Source organism: Schistocerca serialis, chromosome 6 (assembly GCF_023864345.2).
Source record: "Schistocerca serialis cubense isolate TAMUIC-IGC-003099 chromosome 6, iqSchSeri2.2, whole genome shotgun sequence".
In the NCBI taxonomy this organism is placed as follows: Eukaryota; Metazoa; Arthropoda; class Insecta; order Orthoptera; family Acrididae; genus Schistocerca; species Schistocerca serialis.
In genome coordinates this window covers 388,527,461-388,551,245 of record NC_064643.1, presented here as the reverse complement: position 1 = coordinate 388,551,245, position 23,785 = coordinate 388,527,461, and the positions used below count along the sequence as shown (strand labels likewise).

Genomic DNA, 23,785 nt, shown 5'->3' with positions numbered 1-23,785 from the left:
GTCCCAGGCCACTTGGAGCGCTGCAAGTTTAGCAATTTATAGTCTCGTGTTCCTATTGGATGACGTAATCTTCCATAATTGTTTTGGTATCGTAGCAACCTGATCGTGATTTTTCGTTTAAATTGCAGTGTAAGTATAATTTTGGGAGTTCGGCAAGATGGCGCCGATAGAGAAAGTATGTGTAGGTTCAGCTCCCAGTTATGAAGATAAAAGTAATAGTAATTGTAAATTGTGTATCAGCAAAGTTCGTAAAGGAATTCAGTGTAGAACCTGCAAGTACTGGTTTCATGAAAATTGCTGCAAGATCAACTTAAAACTCGTAACTGATGACTATTTGTGGACCTGTGAGCCGTGCATAGCAGCCGCGTGTGATAGTATATTTTCAAACATTATCAAAAATAAGGACGAAATAATCAGAATGCTACAAACCGATATTGAGGTGCTAGAAGTGAAATACGCTGTCCTCCAAGACCGATATACAGCTCTACAAAACAGTAGTGCTTCGACAGTGTGTGTAGATCGGTGTTATGTACGTCGTGAAAACGTAACCGTCGACGACGCCACATTTATATACAAGAAAGGAAACCCACAAGTGAATAAAGAAGCCTCAACAGTGGACAAAGTTCAGTGCTTGATAAACAGTGATAATTCAAATAACAAAAACAGTGCATCTAAAATTGTAGTAGACGGCAACACGTGTACACAAAACGCGTGATTGCGTAAGAAAAAGTTCCGATCGCGTACGTAAACAAACACAACGGAAAAATAACGTAAAAATATTTGGAGACAGTCATGCTCGCAATGTTTCGACATGCATGTCGAACTCTGCTCAAGATGGTTCGTGTATATCAGCAATTGTTAAACCAGGAGCAAAATTCGTGAATGTGGTAGAAGACATACACACAGAATGTGCTAAATTCACGGAAAAAGACTGTGTTGCGATAATCGCAGGAGCAAACGATGTTTACTGCAACGAGGCCAGCACTTTCATTAAAAAGCTATTCGTATTGCTGCAGTTATTACAGCATACAAACATAATACTAACAACTGTACCCACGAGATATGAACTGGCAGACTGGTCTTGTGTGAACAGAGAAATTCGCCTAACGAATAGTAAACTGAAACACTTTTGCACTAAGTTTACGAATGTGAAACTACTGGATACAGACAGGTATGAGAGACACTGCTTCACAAAGCATGGACTACATCTAAATCTGTTTGGCAAAAATAAACTAGCAGCAGACATTGGAAAAGCTTTTCATGAAATAATAGGCCTAAACAATAACGATCATGAAAGCAGACCAGTCATAGCCCTAACTAACGAGGGAAACTAGTGAGCTGGGCCAACTCTAGCAGGATTTGGTCCAGTAACAAAAATTTGCAACAAGTAATTAATACACAAACGGAAGTTCACTCAAACAGCAATACAATTAAAGACAAACAAAAGTTAACGGTGTTTCATCAGAACATAAGAGGCCTATACTGCACGCTGGATCAGTTCACAGCAAATATAGAAGACACAAAAGGTATAAACAGTGCCCACAATCTGTGTCTAACAGAACACCACATCACTGCTGGTATTGAAGTGGTCCCTATTCCCAACTATGTTTTGGCAATGTCTTATTGCAGGAACTATATGGACAAAGGAGGAGTAGCTGTATATGTAAAAAACAATGTCTTGTTCATGGCAATAGATGTACAAAGATTCTGCTTTGAGCTACATTTTGAAGTATGTGCTATAGAGGTGCCAGACACTGTCTCCAGATTAACAGTTGTGGCAGTTTACAGGGCACCATCTGGTAATTTTAAAGTGTTTGTTAAACAATTAGATACTCTTTTGTTGTACTTAAGTAGAAAAAATAGGGGCATGGTAGTTGTTGGGGATTTTAACTTAGATTTCTTGGTTAATTCTCCCTGCAAGGTGGAGTCTGAAAATCTCACGGGCACGTACAACTTTGTTCCTGTGGTTAGCTCGCCCACCAGAACCACAACCTCTTCCAGTACTCTCATTGATAACGTTTTTGTTGATCAGAGTAAAGTCAACCATATTAACATTGAAATGGTTATAAATGGTCTGTCTGACCATGACTGACAACGAGTTACTTTCAACAGCTTGGGAATTCCTCTGAGTGACACCTCACTTAGATGGAAAACAGTAAGGAAAATAGGTGAGGAAGCTATTCAAACGTTCAGATCATGTCTTCAGCATACTGACTGGACACCTGTTTATCTACCAGAAACTGCTAATTCAAAATACAATTTATTCACAAATGAGATAGCAGGTACCTTTGAAAGAGTATTTCCAAAAAAGTCATACAGAGTCCAACCTGCCAGGTCTGCAAAAAAACCATGGCTCACTAAGGGCATCATAGCTTCCTGTCAGAGAAAAAGACAACTCTACATAGCATCAAAGTCTTCTAACAACCCCGCTCAGCTAAAACATTATAAACTCTACTGTAAAATTCTTGCCAAAGTAATTAAAAACTCTAAAAGTATGTGTATAGCATCTGAAATTACTAATTCTGAAAATAAAATTAAAACAATCTGGAATGTGATAAAGAGAGAAACAGGGACTGTAAACTACACCAAAGACAAAAATATTGTTTTAACTGTTGACAACTCAGAGATAACTAATAGTGAGGAAATTGCTGGAATCTTTAACCAACATTTTTTAACTGTCCCAACACAGATAGGTTGCCATGGTTCTGTAGATAAAGCTGCCTGTATAATGAAAAATAATTTTCCAGAACCTTTCAGTCATAAACATTCTGCTGGTATCGACAATATTTCAAGCAAGCTGTTGAAGGCTTGCTGTAGTGAAGTGGCCAAAGTTTTGTCTCACATCTGCAACACATCCATGCTACAAGGAGTGTTTCCAGACAGAATGAAATACTCTGTTGTCAGGCCCCTGTACAAAGCAATCTCTCTGTTAACAACATTTTCAAAAGTCCTAGAAAAAGCTCTGTACAATAGGATTGTGGCACACCTTGGTGACCTGAACATCATTAACAGTCAGCAGTTTGGTTTTCAAAAGGGAGTTTCAATAGATAACGCAATTTTCTCATTCACAAATGATGTTCTAGAGTCTATAAACAGCAAGAGGCTGCCAATAGGTGTCTTATGCGACCTACCAAAGGCGTTCGACTGTGTAGATCACCAGATACTCTTCAAGAAGGCCTGTCATTATGGAATTACAGGACCTGTAGGGAACTGGTTAAAATCGTACTTCGAAAATAGGAAGCAGAAGATTATTCTAGATGTTTCAGATAGTGTATCACAATATATAGTGGACTCTGAGTGGGGAATTGTGCAGCATGGAGTGCCACAGGGATCAGTGCTTGGGCCCTTGCTGTTCCTCATATATGTTAATGACCTGCCTTTATCCATCAATAAGCAGTGTAAATTTACAATGTTCACTGATGATACGAGCATTGTGGTGGATAATGTGTCAACTACTGACTTAGAATCCGAGGTCAATGATATCCTTAAAGAAGTTCTGGGTTGGTTTAGTATTAACTCCCTTTCAATAAACCTGAAAAAAACCAATTTTATCCAGTTCCAGACAACCCACAAAAACCCAAAAGAAATAGTTATCACACAGAATTATCAGATGATAAAGCAAGTGTACTTATCAAAATTCCTAGGCATATACGTGGACAGTAGGCTGAACTGGGAACATCACGTTCTACAAACACTAAAACGGCTGACGTCGGCATTTGCGTTACGAATTTTGTCACGCTTCAATGACATTACCATCTCAAAGTCAGCTTACTTTGGCTATTTTCATTCAGTCATGTGTTATGGCATCATCATCTGGGGCAATACACCTGCCGCAAAGAAAATCCGCACAGCACAAAAAAAGAGCAATAAGAATCATTTGTGGTGTACCCCCACGAACCTCATGTCGAAATCTTTTTAAATGACTTGAAATACTGACAGCAACATCTCAGTACATATATTCACTGATATGCTTCATAATAAATAACCCCACTCTGTATGAAACGAATTGCCTACATCATGAACATAACACCAGAAGAAAAGAGGATTTTCACTGTGAGTTAAAGAACTTGACACTTATTCAGAAAGGGGTAAAGTACGCTGGAACGAAAATTTTCAATTCCCTACCCAACAGCATCAAAAGTATAAGGAGTAGTACATCAGTATTTAAACGTGGCTTGAAAAATTATTTACTTGAGACCTCACTTTATTCACTAGAGGAATTCTTTCAGAGAAATAAGTAAAACCCAGATTGGAAAGATGTTTTTAAATTTTTTGACACTGTTTACTGTTAAACTAATGTAATAATGCCCTAATGTAAAAATTCCTGTTTTTCTCATTTCCATTCTTGGGTCACTTTTAAACCCAAAGTGGGAAGTTTTGATTACAGTTCAAGGTTAAAATAAATGCAATAATGCCCTAAATATGAAACTATCTTCACATTTATGTTGACTAGTTTTTAAGCTAATAAGCATGACTTTTGTGCACTGTTATTAATACTATAACGATGTCTTTATTCTATGTATTTTATTATGTATATTGACACGTTCCACATCTGAGTGACTTGCTCACATGTACAGATCTATGGAACAAGTATATAAATAAATAAATAAATATGTTGCTATTATTCTGCTTAATTTTTGGATGCATTCGTAATATTTGATGGTGTGATGATTCAGTATTTACTTTTTTACTTTTGTTTCATATAAAACACGAGGTTGTATCATCACATTACGTTCTGTGGACTCTTGTATATTTGTTCCTGCAAAGAAATACAATTTCCATTGCTCAGTTTACTTAAAGGGTAAGTATATTTCATATTTCTGTTAATATTTCCTTTTATTTCACAGAGAATCCCATGCTAGCAGCTTTTGACATAGTTTGTATTCAACTTTCCGAATCCTGTAATGGAATATAATTCTGGCTTTGATTCATCTTCCTTTTTGCCACGAAGTAGGCTACTCTTAGTGACATAATAAGTATCATTTATTGTGCCGTTTACTACATACCAAATATTGGACTTGTTACAATTGATTCGTAATGCCTTGAGTGTGTTCTATTTCCCGTTTTCGACAGTAAATATTCTGTACAGTACATAACACTCTATCCAGGTAAAAAGTGTTTGTTGCTGTTGTATCGACAAAGGTTGTGTTCTCACATAATAAGACATTTGTTTCTAAGTCACACAAAGCAGGTCCTTCAAGCAGTTGAACATTTACAGGTATTATTGTGGCAATATCCAATGCAGTAGAAATCTTCTCGCACTTTAATGCTCAACACAATGTAATACAGATTTACAGCTGTAACTGTTACTGATAATGTACAGTTGAATTTGGTATCTACCATGGTATCTAGATGCTGAAATATACTGAAATGGTACAATAAGCAGTGTTTCTACCGCCTGATAGCACTGTTTAATGAAGTAGTGTTGAATATAGAATATAATGCAACTATGCTCACGCAGTTATATATAGTGATGTGCATAACCGTAGTAGAAATGAGAAATTGTTTCTTTTTTTCACTATTTTGTAGCAATAACACATCAGATTACAAGCCATGATAGCAGTTGTCAATACTTCAGTACAGGATAGCTGCATTTAGACATAAGCTAATATGATTTTTGATAGTGAAATTAATTTCACATTGAGTTTTCTTTAACATTAATCAATGTAAACCATACCTGATCTTTTTTCTCGTTCCTAATTTTTGGTTTGAATAACATTTCAGACACATGAGGATGGATCATACAGGAAGAGAAGAATCCAGTTTGAGATTGAAATTGAAATACTCGTGCAAGTTTCCTGGATGCAGGAGTAGTTATTATGTAAAAATAAATTCCAAACACAAGAATAAACATTTATATAAATTTCCAGCTGCATCAAAAAGTGAGACTTTAAAGAAGTGGAAATTGATCTGTAATATAGATGAAGGTGTCAACTGTAGTTATTATTATGTGTGTGAGGATCATTTTTATGAAGCAGATTTTGTGAACTTTACTAGACACAGGCTAAATCCTGGTGTTATACCAAAGCACATGGAATTGGTGTTGTATCATTCTCCCCCCACCCATCTGTGTTACACTGGTGGTGGTGGTGGCGGTTTCACCACATCGCGTGCAAATATAAGTGTGCAAGAGACAGGTCACAATGCAAAATCTACAGTAATACAACGAAGCAGTCCCCCTTTACAGAGCACAGATGATGGTGAGTACAGCTTTTTATCCTTATGTGTTTATGATGTTGAAAGTAGTGCAGGTGTAATGGGATCTGGCATTTCTAAATGTGATTTAACTCCAAGAAAACACAAAATGTATAAATTGCATAGAATTACAGTTTCCAAAGTGTGTAAATTAAAAAAAAAACAGCTACAGAATGAGAGGAATAAATTGAAAATTCTAAAAGAGTTGTATGATGACAAGAAATTTCAGTTAATTGAAGAAGAGTTGAATGATGTGACTAAAACTTTTATTAATAGTCAGTTAAGAAAAGCCAATATGCAGCCCACAGCAGTACGGTGGTCTATACAAGATAAGGCATTTGCTTTATCTATGTATAAGTGTAGTCCCTGGTTGTACAGATATTTGGCCACATACTTCTCCCTTCCATCTGTCAGGCTGCTCAAGGGAGTGCTTTCCCACATACAATTTGATACAGGACTTAATCCAGCTTTGTTGCTGTGTGGTCTTCAGTCCTGAGAATGGTTTGATGCAGCTCTCCATGCTACTCTATCCTGTGCAAGCTTCTTCATCTCCCAGTACCTACAGCATTCAGATCCTTCTGAATCTGCTTAGTGTATTGATCTCTTGGTCTCCCTCTACGATTTTTACCCTCCACGCTGGCCTCCAATGCTAAATTTGTGATCCCTTGATGCCTCAAAACATGTCCTACCAACCGATCCCTTCTTCTAGGCAAGTTGTGCCACAAACTTCTTTTCTCCCCAATCCTATTCAATACCTCCTCATTAGTTACGTGATCTACCCACCTTATCTTCAGCATTCTTCTGTAGCACCACATTTCGAAAGCTTCTATTCTCTTCTTGTCCAAACTGGTTATCGTCCATGTTTCACTTCCATACATGGCTACACTCCATACAAATACTTTCAGAAACGACTTCCTGACACTTAAATCTATACTCGATGTTAACAATTTTCTCTTCTTCAGAAACGATTTTCTTGCCATTGCCAGTCTACATTTTATATCCTCTCTACTTGGACCATCATCAGTTATTTTGCTCCCTAAATAGCAAAACTCCTTCACTACTTTAAGTGTCTCATTTCCTAATCTAATCCCCTCAGCATCACCCGATTTAATTTGACTACATTCCATTATCCTCGTTTTGCTTTTGTTGATGTTCATCTTATATCCTCCTTTCAAGACACTGTCCATTCCGTTCAACTGCTCTTCCAAGTCCTTTGCTGTCTCTGACAGAATTACAATGTCATCGGCGAACCTCAAAATTTTTACTTCTTCTCCATGAATTTTAATACCTTCTCCAAATTTTTCTTTTGTTTCCTTTACTGCTTGCTCAATATACAGATTGAATAACATCGGGGAGAGGTTACAACCCTGTCTCACTCCTTTCCCAACCACTGCTTCCCTTTCATGCCCCTCGACTCTTATAACTGCCATCTGGTTTCTGTACAAATTGTAAATAGCCTTTCGCTCCCTGTATTTTACCCCTGCCACCTTCAGAATTTGAAAGAGAGTATTCCAGTTAACGTTGTCAAAAGCTTTCTCTAAGTCTACAAATGCTAGAAACGTAGGTTCGCCTTTTCTTAATCTTTCTTCTAAGATAAGTCGTAAGGTTAGTATTGCCTCACGTGTTCCAACATTTCTACGGAATCCAAACTGATCTTCCCCAAGGACCAGTTTTTCCATTCGTCTGTAAAGATTTCGCATTAGTATTTTGCAGCTGTGACTTATTAAACTGATAGTTCGGTAATTTTCACATCTGTCAACACCTGCTTTCTTTGGGATTGGAATTATTACATTCTTCTTGAAGTCTGTGGGTATTTCGCCTGTCTCATACATCTTGCTCACCAGATGGTAGAGTTTTGTCATGACTGGCTCTCCCAAGGCCATCAGTAGTTCTAATGGAATGTTGTCTACTCCCGGGGCCTTGTTTCGACTCAGGTCTTTCAGTGCTCTGTCAAACTCTTCATGCAGTATCTTATCTCCCATTTCATCTTCATCTACATCCTCTTCCATTTCCATTATATTGTCCTCAAGTACATCGCCCTTGTATAAACCTTCTATATACTCCTTCCACCTTTCTGCCTTCCCTTCTTTGCTTAGAACTGGGTTGCCATCTGAGCTCTTGATATTCGTACAAGTGGTTCTCTTCTCTCCAAAGGTCTCTTTAATTTTCCTGTAGGCAGTATCTATCTTACCCCTAGTGAGACAAGCCTCTACATCCTTACATTTGTCCTCTACCCATCCCTGCTTAGCCATTTTGCACTTCCTGTCGATCTCATTTTTGAAACGTTTGTATTCCTTTTTGCCTGCTTCATTTACGGCATTTTTATATTTTCTCCTTTCATCAATTAAATTCAATATTTCTTCTGTTACCCAAGGATTTCTATTAGCCCTCGTCTTTTTACCTACTTGATCCTCTGCTGCCTTCACTATTTCATCCCTCAAAGCTACCCATTCTTCTTCTACTGTACTTCTTTCCCCCATTCCTGTCAATTGTTCCCTTATGCTCTCCCTGAAACTCTCTACAACCTCTGGTTCTTTCAGTTTATCCAGGTCCCATCTCCTTAAATTCCCGCCTTTTTGCAGTTTCTTCAGTTTCAATCTGCAGTTCATAACCAATAGATTGTGGTCAGAATCCACATCTGCCCCTGGAAATGTCTTACAATTTAAAACCTGGTTCCTAAATCTCTGTCTTACCATTATGTAATCTATCTGATACCTTTTAGTATCTCCAGGATTCTTCCAGGTATACAACCTTCTTTCATGATTCTTGAACCAAGTGTTAGCTATGATTAAGTTATGCTCTGTGCAAAATTCTACAAGGCGGCTTCCTCTTTCATTTCTTCCCCCCAATCCATATCCTCCTACTATGTTTCCTTCTCTCCCTTTTCCTACTGACGAATTCCAGTCACCCATGACTATTAAATTTTCGTCTCCCTTCACTACCTGAATAATTTCTTTTATCTCGTCATACATTTCATCAATTTCTTCATCATCTGCAGAGCTAGTTGGCATATAAACTTTTACTACTGTAGTACGCATGGGCTTTGTGTCTATCTTGGTCACAATAATGCGTTCACTATGCTGTTTGTAGTAGCTTACCCGCACTCCTATTTTTTTATTCATTATTAAACCAACTCCTGCATTACCCCTATTTGATTTTGTATTTATAACCCTGTATTCACCTGACCAAAAGTCTTGTTCCTCCCGCCACGGAACTTCACTAATTCCCACTATATCTAACTTTAACCTATCCATTTCCCTTTTTAAATTTTCTAACCTACCTGCCCGATTAAGGGATCTGACATTCCACGCTCCGATCCGTAGAATGCCAGTTTTCTTCCTCCTGATAACGACGTCCTCTTGAGTAGTCCCCGCCCGGAGATCCGAATGGGGGACTATTTTACCTCCGGAATATTTTACCCAAGAGGACGCCATCATCATTTAATCATACAGTAAAGCTGATTAAACTTTTTAGCAAGGGAAGTAAGTAATATGCATGAAAATGACAAGTATTGTGCTCTACTTTTTGATGAAATGTCTCTGGATGATGGTATGTACTATGATGCACACAAACAGCTAATCCATGGGTATCAGGACTTAGGACGTTCACCTGTAGCTGCTAGTCAAGCATTGGGTTTTATGCTGAAAGGCATTCACAGAACTTGGAAACAAGTTCTAGCATATTACTTTACTGTAACCACTTTCCACTACACCCATTTGAAATCACTCATTGTTCACATCATAAGTGAACTGCAGAATATTGGGTTTAAAGTGGTTTGTACTGTATGTGACCAGAATGCAACAAACCAAAAGGCCCTTAAGCAACTGTGTGAAGCAAATTTGTTGAAGCCCAGTATATTTCATTTTGTCGTCAATAACCAACCAATTGTTACCATTTATGGTGTACCACATCTGCTCAAAAACACTAGAAATGCTTTGATAGATAATAAAATTCAATTTGAACCTCACAAAGCAGCAAAGTTTGAGTACATCAGTACAGTGTTCTTTTTGGATAAAAAAAAAAAGGTTCAAAACTCTGCCCAAATTAAAAGCACAACACTTAAACTTTTCTGATTCCCATGTCAAAATGAAGGTAAAAGTTGCTGCTGCACAAATGAGCCATACTGTTGTAGCTGCAATTGAAACATATGTTTCTACTCACACATTACATCAGAAGCTATACACACAGCTGAGTTTGTGGAAAAGGTAGATAATCTCTTTGATTCACTCAACAGTAATGAGCAATATCCCACGGATGGAAAACAATTTAGGTGTGCTTTATCAGAAAATTCGCCACATTTAGAAATGTGGCATAGCATATTGAGGGAAGTAGGCAGCTGGAAAATAATAGATTTAAAAACGGGAAGAAACAAGACTAATATGTTTAGCTTCATAAAAGGTTGGCAGATTACATTACAGTCTATTATTTTCTTGTGGCTTTAAGTACTTAAATTTAAAGGCGTTCAGTCAAGATGCTTTAGAAAATTTCTTTTGTTGTATAAGACAACATGGTATTGCTAATACAAACCCAACTTGTTTTCAGTTTGTACAAGCTCTGAAGACTTGTGTTGTCAATCATATGACTTTGCCTTTCAAAGCCATGAGTGTAAGTAACTGTGAAAATGATGATTACAATCCCTTGAGCAGTTTGTGTCACTTTTTGGCAGCTAGTGGTAGGAGTGAACATTTAAGTGAATGTGAGATGAAAGACACTGATACACCTGAGCAAATTTATTCTTACTCAGATTGTATCATCGAGTCTGTAGAAGATCAACAATCCTTAGCCTATGTAGCAGGCTATGTACTAAAAGCCATAGATGTACCAGATGATTGTGAAACATGTAATACCAGTCTCTACTCCTCTGTTGTGACTGAAAATCATTTGTTTACCTCATTTAAAGAGAATAGTGAGGAGCATTCTCATTTGAAATATGCAAGTGAAAGAGTCATGATTTTCCTAAGGGCACTCCATGATCAGCTGTATGAGTATCTAAATAGTCATGGTCACACAACAAAAGTACACGATAATTTTAAAAAAAAAACATTTGTTCTGTCTCATGCAACAATTTGTAATAAACAGGACATTGAAGAGAGACTTCTGAAGACAAGTATTCCATTTATAATATACAAGTATGTGAAAGAAAAGAAATTTACAAACAAGAGGAAATTGTGTATGCAACAACCTCAAATCATGTTAAAGGACTTTGTATTTTGTTTATTATGTGTACAATGAGAGTAAGCTCCCTATACATATACAAATGTTCTTGTATCAAAATCATGCCTTTGACTTGTTATGACAAAATCTGGTAATTCAGCAGGCACATAACTTAACACTTTCTAGATGTGATGATTGGATTCTAAAAGTATAATGAATAAAGTGCTGTCAGGGGGAATTTGTGTTAATTTTCAGTAGTGTACCAAACAGTGTTTTCAAAGAGGAAGTAAATAAATAAAAATGTTAAAAATAAATGTTGTACCAGTGTCTTCTTTCATTATTTAAACATGATGGGTGTACCCAAAATAACAGCCAAGTTGGGGAAAAAAGAAAAAAAAATGTTGTGTTGCAGTTCATTTTCTTTGTATGTCTCATTGGCAAAAACATTTTGGCTACATTCATGGAGTGTCTACCTGCTCTGCTCCCAATTTGTTTTTCAGTTTTGTAAAATAGTATTTTGTGTGTTTCATAAATTTATTTGAACTCTGCAGAAGTTCAATTTCAGATGACTGAATATCCATAAATAACAATCAACAGAAAAAATAATAAATCGGATTTTGTAAACTTTACAGTACATCCTTGGTTAATAGCACAGATTTTTTTTGTAAATGACCTCTTGGTTATCCATTAGCTGTGTAGTTATTTATTTGTGTAACCTACTATTCCACTTTCGATCATGCGAGTGGACATAATGTGCTTTAGGATATGTGGAAACGTAAAAATTATTTATATATGCATGCAATGTTAGATGATTTTTGTCTGCCATGTGCTAAAGCTCGTTTATTTCCACATGATAATGGCCACACGGCCAAAATCGCTATATTGAGTTTTACAAAAAAATTTCACAGTCAAAAGGTGACGTAATTTACGAAAATTTTCACAATGTAAACTGCAGCTACGAGTAGTTAATGTTTGTTTTTGATTGAGATTTCTTTTATATATTACTTTGCAAGATCTCAAAAACCTTTATTACTGCACTATGCGGCCCACATTCAAAGATTAAATGAAAAATATTGTCCTCTAATTCGCGTATTTAGAAATAAACGTAAGAGATTTTCACGCCATATTTTTTCGTATTGAAGTTCACAGCCAGTGAAGTAGCGCTGGTGTCGTTCTGTGTTTCCGTATAATAATGTGGTCTTTGCACTTCTACTATATTGGTGTTCTGTGGTGTGAGTGGCGGCAACTTCGGGAAAATTTCGAAAAAACTATGTGTAAATGTAAACCTCAAAATTCCAATCAACACAATCTGGAACCACAACACCCTAATTCAGTAGTTAACCTTTCCTCCAAACCTCTCTCCCAATCCGAAACCTCTGTCCTATCCAAAGGCCTCACCTTCAGCCCCACTCCCAGATTCAACCAAACAGCCCTCGTCAAAGATTTACTGTCCTACACTCGTACTCTCTGCTGGAAATATCACTTTGCCACGAAGAAAAATGATCCTAATCCTACTCCTAATGATCCAAATCCCCAAGACACTATCCAAATTGAACCATGCCTGGAACAGTTCCGTCCTCCGTCACAGCGGGACCCACCTCCCCTTCCTCAAAATCACCCTCTCCAAACCTTCCAGGAATTTCTGACTTCCAGCCTTGCCTCTCAATCCTTCTTAAAAAACCTTAATCCTACTCCCAACATCACCACTGCTGAAGCCCAAGCTATCCGTGATCTGAAGGCTGACCGTTCCATCGTCATTCTTCCGGCGGACAAGGGTTCCACGACCGTGGTACTTGATCGTCGGAAGTGTGGCTGAGGGACTGTGTCAGCTTTCAGACAACACCACATACAAAGTTTGCCAAGGTAATCCCATTCCTGATGTCCAGGCGGAGCTTCAAGGAATCCTCAGAACCTTAGGCCCCCTACAAAACCTTTCACCTGACTCCATCAACCTCCTGAACCCACCGACACCCCGCACCCCTACCTTCTACCTTCTTCCTGAAATTCACAAACCCAATCATCCCGGCCGTCCCATTGTAGCTGGTTACCAAGCCCCCACAGAACGTATTTCTGCCTACATAGATCAACACCTTCAACCCATTACATGCAGTCTCCCATCCTTCATCAAAGACACCAACCACTTTCTCGAACGCCTGGAATCCTTACCCAGTCTGTTACCCCCGGAAACCATCCTTGTAACCATTGATGCCACTTCTTTATACACAAATATTCCGCACGTCCAGGGCCTCGCTGCGATGGAACACTTCCTTTCACGCCGATCACCTGCCAACCTACCTAAAACCTCTTTCCTCATTACCTCATCCTGACCCACAACTTCTTCACTTTTGAAGGCCAGACATACCAACAACTAAAGGGAACAGCCATGGGTACCAGGATGGCCCCCTCGTACGCCAACCTATTCATGGGTCCCCTAGAGGAAGCCTTCTTGGTCACCCAGGCCTGCCAACCTAAAGTTTGGTACAGATTTATTGATGACATCTTCATGATCTGGACTCGCAGTGAAGAAGAACTCCAGAATTTCCTCTCCAACCTCAACTCCTTTGGTTCCATCAGATTCACCTGATCCTACTCCAAATCCCATGCCACTTTCCTTGACGTTGACCTCCATCTGTCCAATGGCCAGCTTCACACGTCCGTCCACATCAAACCCACCAATAAGCAACAGTACCTCCATTATGACAGCTGCCACCCATTCCACATCAAATGGTCCCTTCCCTACAGCCTAGGTCTTCGTGGCAAACGAATCTGCTCCAGTCTGGAATCCCTGAACCATTACACCAACAACCTGAAAACAGCTTTCGCATCCCGCAACTACCCTCCCGACCTGGTACAGAAGCAAATAACCAGAGCCACTTCCTCATCCCCTCAAACCCAGAACCTCCCACAGAAGAACAACAAAAGTGCCCCACTTGTGACAGGATACTTTCCGGGACTGGATCAGACTCTGAATGTGGCTCTCCAGCAGGGATACGACTTCCTCAAATCCTGCCCTGAAATGAGATCCATCCTTCATGAAATCCTCCCCACTCCACCAAGAGTGTCTTTCCACCATCCACCAACCTTCGTAACCTCTTAGTTCATCCCTATGAAATCCCCAAACCACCTTCCCTACCCTCTGGCTCCTACCCTTGTAACCGCCCCCGGTGTAAAAACTGTCCCACGCACCCTCCCACCACCACCTACTCCAGTCCTGTAACCCGGAAGGTGTACACGATCAAAGGCAGAGCCACGTGTGAAAGCACCCACGCGATTTACCAACTGACCTGCCTACACTGTGAAGCTTTCTATGTGGGAATGACCAGCAACAAACTGTCCATTCGCATGAATGGACACAGGCAGACAGTGTTTGTTGGTAATGAGGATCACCCTGTGGCTAAACATGCCTTGGTGCACGGCCAGCACATCTTGGCACAGTGTTACACCGTCCGGGTTATCTGGATACTTCCCACTAACACCAACCTGTCAGAACTCCGGAGATGGGAACTTGCCCTTCAGTATATCCTCTCTCCTCGTTATCCGCCAGGCCTCAACCTCCGCTAATTTCAAGTTGCCGCCGCTCATACGTCACCTTTCTTTCAACAACATCTTTGCCTCTGTACTTCCGCCTCGACTGGCATCTCTGCCCAAACTCTTTGCATTTACAAATGTCTGCTTGTGTCTGTGTATGTGCGGATGGATATGGGTGTGTGTGCGAGTGTATACCTGTCCTTTTTCCCCCCAAGGTAAGTCTTTCCGCTCCCGGGATTAGAATGACTCCTTACCCTCTCCCTTAAAACCCACTTCCTTTCGTCTTTCCCTCTCCTTCCCTCTTTCCTGATGAAGCAACCATTGGTTGCGAAAGCTAGAATTTTGTGTGTATGTTTGTGTGTGTATCGACCTGCCAGCACTTTCGTTTGGCAAGTCACATCATCTTTGTTTTTAGATATATTTTTCCCACGTGGAATGTTTCCCTCTATTATATATATGAGAGAGAGAGAGAGAGAATAAAGGTTTCTAATCACAGAATTATTGCACCTAAAGAATTTTCTTTGTTTGTACAACAAATACTCTTGCAAAGTTAACTGAATTAAAACACCATATCACCCCTAAAACCAAGAACCTATTTCAGAAACGGATCAGACACATTCATAATGACAGTAAGAAAAACATTTACGCTGTTTGAAAACTTAAATCAGGCATACAATAAATGGTTAATTTCTGAGAAATTTCATCAATGAATGTTACTATCTTTTGAATGAAAATAAAGACACTGTAATTGTTACCCACCTATGTAAATAATGACAATATGTTCAGTGAGTCACAGTTGACCTTTATGATCGTTTTTCAGCCAGCCTTATCTTGTACAAGCTGTCGATCCATAGTGTTAATTTACTCATCTCAAGATTTTTTGTTTTTTCACATTGACATCAGACTCTGGAAACCACATTACGTCAGTTTATACATGACTACATAAATACATAAGGTTATATGTAACAGAACATGAAACTAAAAACAGATATAACTAAGTGCAACATGGTGTTAGATTCGCATTTTTATTTATACATGAACATTAACAATGAAGGCAAATACTGTCCATGTTATAAAAAATGAGAACTCTGCAAATTGTTTTTCCTGTAACAGTGGGGATTCCACAGTAATCTTGGTTACACACTTCACAGAGCAGAATTTGCATGCATAAGCAGTCGAAATTATACTGGAAATTTTAAAAATCAAGTGCATATTTTCAGTAGGAAGATGAAAATTCTGGCTAAGTCTTGTGTTAACCTTTCCCAATCTTGCTATGCACACTCAGCAACACCAACATCTGCAACAACTTGGCCACTTCAATATTGTCACAATTAGCATCATGTCCCAATCCATTTACTGGGCACCATACACAGTGTGGTCATCACTGATTACTGTCATTGTATATGTATTCTTACTGCAATTCATGTAACTTTGGCCTCTTCAATCTGCTACTGACTTTCAAAGTATTGTATTAAAATTACAAATCTTGGGTGCAATTTCCACTGTGAATACATGTGTCAATCTTGCATGACTTTCATTTCTGGCAATGCTTTGTGTATCTGAAAAATCGATGTGCAATGTATAGAATGGTTCCAATTTCACATTAAACTCAATTTTTCTATACAGGTAGCTGGATGAGCCAACTGTCACAATGGAAGAAGGAAAAGTTATACAATGTGCAATAGTTGACAATGAAATGTCAACATGGGTACACAACAGCAAGGTCTTTAACACCCTCACTAAAACTTTACGAGATGAAGTGTGGATAAATATCGCAAAATTATTAAAACATGAACTGCAAAGAAAAACACAAAGACGACTATGCTCAGGACAGAATCCTGAGGCAAATCGTTTTCCTGGATAAAGGTGTCCAGCAAGTCAGAACCCACACATACCCAGAAAACTCTATAAATTCCTGAAGGAAATGGGGCAATGTGGCTATGGAAGACCCATGTGTAGAGAGTACGAAGGATACCAGTCCTCAAGCAGGTGTCGTAGGTTTTCTCTAAATCAAAAAAAACTTTTCTCAAAAAAACAACATGGCCACATTCTGCAGAAAACCATTCGTGACATGAGCGACTATGTGACGAGATGGTCAACTGAGGAACGGCACACTCGAAATCCGCACTGTGCAGTGGTTAGTAAATTCAGAGACTCGAACCATCATACCAGCTGGGCATGAATCATAAGTTCCATCACCTTGCAAACACAGCTGTTGAAGGAAATGAGGTGATAAATAGAAGAAAGTTGTTTTTCCTTACCGGGCTTACGTATGGGTATGACAGTGGCTTCACAACAGTGTCTGGGAAGCGTGCCCTCGGCCCAGATTAGATCGTACGTATGGAGAAAATGTTTGCGTGCAAGAGAAAGGTTCTGTGACATCTGAGTGTCTAGCCCTGGGGCAGAAGTTCGAAATGAAGTGAGAGCATTATTGAGATCCCTCACAGTCAAGGCAGCATTATAGCACTCAAGATTCTGAGAAGAGAAGGGTATTGCCCAAGCCTCCTCCACTCGTGTGTGATGGAGGAATACAGGGTTACGGTGGGTGGAGCTGGAAATCTCTGCAAAATAGCAGCCCAAGATGTTAGAGATAGCAATAGGGTCCACATCACATCATCATCTACGGTCAGGCCGGAAATTGGGGAACGGATCTTGGTCCAGGAGCGCCGTTGTAGGTTGGCCCACATGAGGGATGAGAGAGTGGAACTAGTAAAAGAACTAGTACATAAAATCCAGCTAGCTTTTTTGCTATACCGAAGAATGCAATGACACTGTGCATGCAACTGTTTATAACGATTGCAGTTGGCCATCATAGGAGGACGGTTAAAATCCACCAAAGAGGAATTGCAAGGAATGACTGCGACAGTAAGGATAATGTTTCTACCTGGTCATCACAAGTGGGAAAATGTTTGTTGAAGGTCGCCAGCGAGGTCTAAAGCATCCAGGCGGCCTTAGAAAGCTGTTGTTTGGGTGTGTACACAGGTGGGATAGGAGTCAGCAAACGGCTAGCACACGGGAAATGGTTGCTCAAATATGTGTCAGAGAGAATGAACCACTTGAGACAATGGGCAAGCTGGGCAGTGCAGAAGGAAAGGTTCAAATGGGAATAAGTGTGTGTGGAGTCTCAAAGGAATGTGGTTGCTTTCTTATTAAGGCAGATAAGGTTAAGTTTATTGAGAAGATCAGCCAATAGGGCACATCTCTGACAGGATCTCTGAGAACACCAAAGGAGATGGTGTGCAATTAAAGTCACCGAGCAGGAGAAAGGGGTGAGAGAGTTGCCCAAAAAGCTGGAGGAAGTCTGCTCAGGTAACACCAAATGACGGAGGGATATAAACAGTAAAAAGGGAAAAGACGAGTGAGGAAAGAAAATGTGGGCTGCAACAGCTTAAAGTCAGGTAGTCAGGGAGATGGTGTAACTATGAATGTCGTCCTGGATGAGCAACATGACTCCCCTATGAGATGGAATGCCATCCTTGGTGGGGGTAGGGGGCCATAAAGAAATTCGAGAACTCAAAGTGGTCTTGAGGACACAATTTTGTTTCCTGGGGGCAGAGAACACGTGGATGCTGTGATCCCAAGAGCAGCCTTAAGTCCTCTTTGTTGGATCTAACATTGCGAACATTCCACTGGAGGGGTGCCAGGTGATTGTTCACACCTCAGGTCAAACCTCCCAAATACCTGACAGAGAGACAAATCAGCTATTTGGGAAGGTACAGCTCAGGCAATCACCCCACCCTGTGTCTGGCTTGTAAGAGGGATACGTGCGAACCCGTTGACCTGTGGCTGGGAATTACACATTACACAGTCACCTGTTATGCATCAGACATGTGGGCCAGCCTTCAGGAGCGCACAGGGAGGAAGAAGTAAAAGAGGAAACTCAAACGCTGAAGCAGAGAAAGGGTAGGAGAAGGGGAACGAAGAAAGAAAAAAAGGAACGAAACACATGTTCTGATATCAGCTACTGAAAATGCAGAACACATTTCTGAAAACATCCCACATATGTTCCCCAAGGGGGAAGGGGGGGGGAAGAATAGCAAGAGTACAGACATGCAGCACGGAAGGGAAAAGATGTTGCAAAGTTTGGGGCTCCGTGGTAGCAAAGTACAAACCCGCCAACAGCAGCTAGCCCCCCTGGGGAGTCACAATGTATGTCACTTCAGTTTCCAGAATCATTACTGAAAAGTTAAAGATGAGAAAAGTTGTAGCCAGATGGGTTCTGCATGATCTGAGAGAAGAGCAGAAAGCAAGTTGCACAAGAATTGCGGAAGAATTGCTTCAGTGCTACCAAACAGAACGACAGTTTCTGAAAAGGACTGTTGCACTTTATGATATCTGGGTGTGAAGTTTTAAGCTAGAACTGAAGTCTCAGTCGCACAATGGAAAAGTTTCAACTCTCCATGCCCGAAAAAATTCCAACACCATCCAAGGTGAAACTGAAGATGATCTTGGCATATGACATGAATGGAATCATAGCTAAAAATAGAGTGCCCCAGGGGATGTCTGTAACAGAAGCATACAACAAGCTGTTTCTGCAAAATGTTTTGCACTTGACGTGCTTGCAGCTCGTGTCCTCATTTTGCACGATAAAGCAAGACCTCACATTGCCTTACCAGTGAGAGAAATGCTCAACAAATATAGATGGGAAATACATCCCTAACCACCATATGGTATTGATATGAGCCCATTAGCCTTTGATTGAAGGAACAAATCCAACAAAAACATTTACAAACAATTTTTACACTTCAAGAGAGGTGACCCGAGTAATCAGACAGCTCAGCTCAACAATACATTTTCCCTATCTGGAACACAGAAATTGTCACAAGAAGAGAGAGAATATTAAGGGCCTGTAAAGGCATTTTGGAAAATAAATTATTTTCTTCGATTCTATCTTACAGTGTGTAGAACTTTTGAATGAATACAGCAGATAACTTTGGTTGGCTCATCTCAGGAACAAAGAGGGTGAGCCAGACACTCTGCAACACACTAAAATCTCCAGCCTAAAAGCTTACACCACAGTCCAGACACTTCGCAAAATTTGAAAACCTTTATCAGTCACCTCGTCATCAGCAAAAAACAGAAGCAGTTTCCTACCTAAATATGTTTCTTCCCATTTATCACCATATAAAATGCAATCAGTTAAAATGTTGCTTATAATGCTTTACACACCACAGGCATCACAGACTTGGGGGAGGGGAAGGAGATTTCTATTACTAGAGTAAGAAGCCATGTGTTAATGGACAGTGCCCAATCCAGAGACAGGTAAGGGCCACTTCATCCTGCCACAGTGACTGGCAAGAGGAATTCCACAGCTGGATAGCTAGCTTCACCAACCATAGCTTATTGTCTGCCACTGCCGACCACTCCTCCTCTCCCGCTTGCATCAATCTCCAACCCACCAGCAAAATGACAGCCTGCTGGCGAGCAGCACATCCTGTCGTGTCTCACTCCCTGCATGTCTACTTGGCTGCTTGGTCTGCCTGTTAATTTTCCTGAATTTCCACATGGCCCGGTACTCAGCGGACTGACACCTGTTGCTTCCCCACTGTCGAAGAAAGCACAGTTGGTCATGTGTCAGCTGGGCCACATTCTGTTCCGGGTAGATGTGTTGCAATGTTTGTAGGGCACTAAAGGAATCAGACAGATGAGAAACAGTTTGCCTTTAAAACATCTAATCTGTTCCAGTGCTATGACAATCACATGGAACCCTGCATTAATTACAGCATATTAATGGAGAAGATGAATCCTGAAAATATGGTCAGGGAACACTACTGAACAGCCAAGACAATACTCCTGTTAGGAACCATCAGTTGCACAGAACTATAGAATTGTAATTTCTAGTTAAAATGTGAAAAAAACAGAGCTTGAAACATAAAGTCTGGAACATAGACTTGCTTTTTAATGGACCAAATCTAAAATAACTCTGGGCCTCAAGTTAATTCCACTGGGCCTCGCTGCTCATTGTCAATTACAAAAAATCCATTCCACAGGTTGCGAAACAATGATACTGTACGCATGGACAGTGTGTATAGGCCTGTTGTACCACGAGTTGTCACCTGATGTGAAGCAAGAGCTCAATAGTCTCACTGTGAAGGCTTGGTATGGGGCTGGTTCTGAAGACTCCAGTGGTCAGCTGAATTACTTATTGGTGAACCAAGCCCAAAATTTTGAAATAAGAGGGCCATGCAGACCCATACACCATGCACCTATAATCAGACTGAGATCACACAAAGGCCCAGTAAAATTGGAGCAGACAAGTTTGGTCTGCTCCCCATATGAAATGCAATCACATTAATGTCATGTTATAATCAGTCCAGTCTTTACTTCCTGTCAGCTTTACTTAACCTACAGATTCGTTCAATATTAGATGCGAACAACCTACATGGTAATGGAATGTCGTTGATGGAACAAAAATAATTTAATGACAACACACACACACACACACACACACAGGAACAAGGCACTGGTAAGCTTGTTATGGCCACAGGTTCCATCCAAGCCCAGTAACCATCAACAGCACCTGTACTCCGACAGCTGTCACCCCTTCCATACCAAAATGTCCCTCACATATAGTTTCCCCAACTGTAGACAGCACATCTGCACTAAAAGCAAACCCTTTCTCATTACATGGTTGTCTTACTAAGGTCTTCACAAGCAGACGCTATTCCCTAAATCTAGTTCACTGACAGAGTTCCCATGCCCTATCCACACACACTGCACTTGCCCACTGAAGTAAGAATTTAGGAAATCTCAACAAAGTGCTTAACACTGTAAAATGATGCAAGATGTAGAATATGTACAAGAACTAAGAGGGAACAATAAGAATGTAACACCAAGAACAAAGTCCTCAAATTAAAAACGGTGTAAGATATGGACATAGTTCTTAGCCCCTTATGTTTAATGTGTACATACAAGAAGCATAGCTGGAAATTTTTTTTAAAAAAAAGGGCTAAAGAGTGAGAATGAAATTAAGGATGCAAGGACATCAATGATAAGATTCACTGATGGCAATGTGCCCTTGCTAAAAGTGAAGAAGAAATGAAGGATGTTTTAAATGGAATGAACATTCCAATAAGAACAGAATATGGATTGAGAGTAAATCAAAGAACAAGGAAAGTAATAAGCAGTAACAGAAATGATATTACCAACAAACTTAAGATCAAGATTTGGACCACAAAGTAGATGAAGTTCAGGAAGTCCACTACTTGGAAAGTAAACAAATGACAGATGAAGCAAGAAGGACATAAAAAGCAGACCTACACAGGCAACAGGCAAAAAGAGTGTTCCTGACCAAGAGAAGTCAAATATTATTAAACAACGGTCATAATTTGAGGAAGAAATGTCTGAGAATGTACTTCTGGAGCACAGCACAGTATGTTAGTGAATCATGAATTGTACGAAAACTGGAAAAGAAGAGAATTTAAGTGTTTGCTATAGCATAGGGGCAGGCAAGGTTTAGGCTCACGGGCCATGCGACGGGTGCCAAAGTACTCAGTTTCACTGCACATTTCCCCCACCACCAAGCCATGCTGTCTGAGCACGAGGAGGGGGAAGGGGGGATACTGGGAACTCGTCACATTTAAATGGCAGTGCAGCCACACTGCATATGACTTTGTTTTATACTTCACATTTCTCAATAAGATAAATCACAAACAAAACAAACTTTCTGTATTATTTATTTATTTTTGATGCACTGAACACATTATATATAATTTTCATATGGTACAAACTGTCAGCATACAGAAGACACAGGCAATTTCACAGTGTTTTGCACACAAGTTGCCTAGTACTCTTGACTTATTTGGTTTCATAAAGAAAGAAAGGTCTTTCACACAAATATGTTGATGGAAATATTGTAGCACTTTTGCAACCTCATTATGGAGACTTGGATACTCTAACTGAGGAAAGCTATATAGATGTCCTGGATAGTTTTAACATAAAAAGATCAATAAATCTCTAATTACCTTGCGAGTCAATCAGCTACATCTGCATACGCAGAAGCACTTTCAACCGAAACACAAATGTTTTAAAAATAGATGCAAAATTGACAGTGCCCTCAAAACCTTTATAGAAATATCTTTTTAGTTCTTTCAGTGCCACAGTGAATTCTTCAAACCTCCCATTTCCTTGAGCCAATGAACTTAGGGAACTGGACTCTCTTTGTCAGAATGTGTTTCTTCTACAATGGGATTTTCTTTTTAAATGCAACCCCATCAAAACAGAAGGACGTCATCTTGCAATGTCTTACTGTAGGTAGTGTGCAGTTATGTCCACTTGAAATTTTAAGTCTGCAATTCATTCTAGATGTTCTAATTTTCATTCTTGCACTCCTTTTTCCTTTATAAATTAAAGAATAGTGAGTTTTAGATCAAAAAATTGTTTCAGGCATGCCCCTTCACTTTACCAATGTATTTTTGCAGTAATATATGAATTCTTCACAGTCTTCATTCAGTTCCATTGAAAACTAACAATGACAATGGAATAATGTGTGCAAACTCAGAAATTGTACTATTCATACCATCAATTTCTTCCAATGCTCCATACCTGCAAATTTAGCACAAAGTGCTTCTTGATGTACACAAAAATGAATCCTGTCTGTCGATCACTCATTTTTTGCTCTTTCATTGTCAACTAGATCTTTAAATTCTTTCTGCACAGTATTGTAATACTTTACAGCAAGTAGGCAGTACCTGTCACTTACGCGAATTGAGAATTCTCGTCACTCTCTTCTGTCATTCTCATTAATTTTTAAAAAATTGTGATGATAGATTGCTAGACTCTTTTTGTACAAATAGCCACTGGGCCTGTGAACATCCTTCATATCAAACAAAAATAAGTAAGGGTAAATAGCACTCACACAACAATTATGCCGAACTAAAGAGTTTTGACAATCGAAACCGGCCGTACC

General features: G+C 39.7%; 1 protein-coding gene across 4 annotated transcripts in view; it reads right to left on the bottom strand.

The window, feature by feature from the left end:
• LOC126483832 (cap-specific mRNA (nucleoside-2'-O-)-methyltransferase 2) overlaps positions 1-23,785 on the bottom strand; it is a 296,880-nt gene that overhangs the window by 247,599 nt on the left and 25,496 nt on the right. For 2 of the 4 annotated variants that reach the window (XM_050107032.1, XM_050107033.1), the window contains exon 2: positions 15,637-15,783. The exons of the other annotated variants lie outside the window; for them this stretch is intronic. The gene's annotated coding sequence lies outside the window, so the exon portion shown is untranslated. The remainder of the gene's footprint in view (positions 1-15,636; positions 15,784-23,785) is intronic. 4 annotated transcript variants of the gene reach the window in all.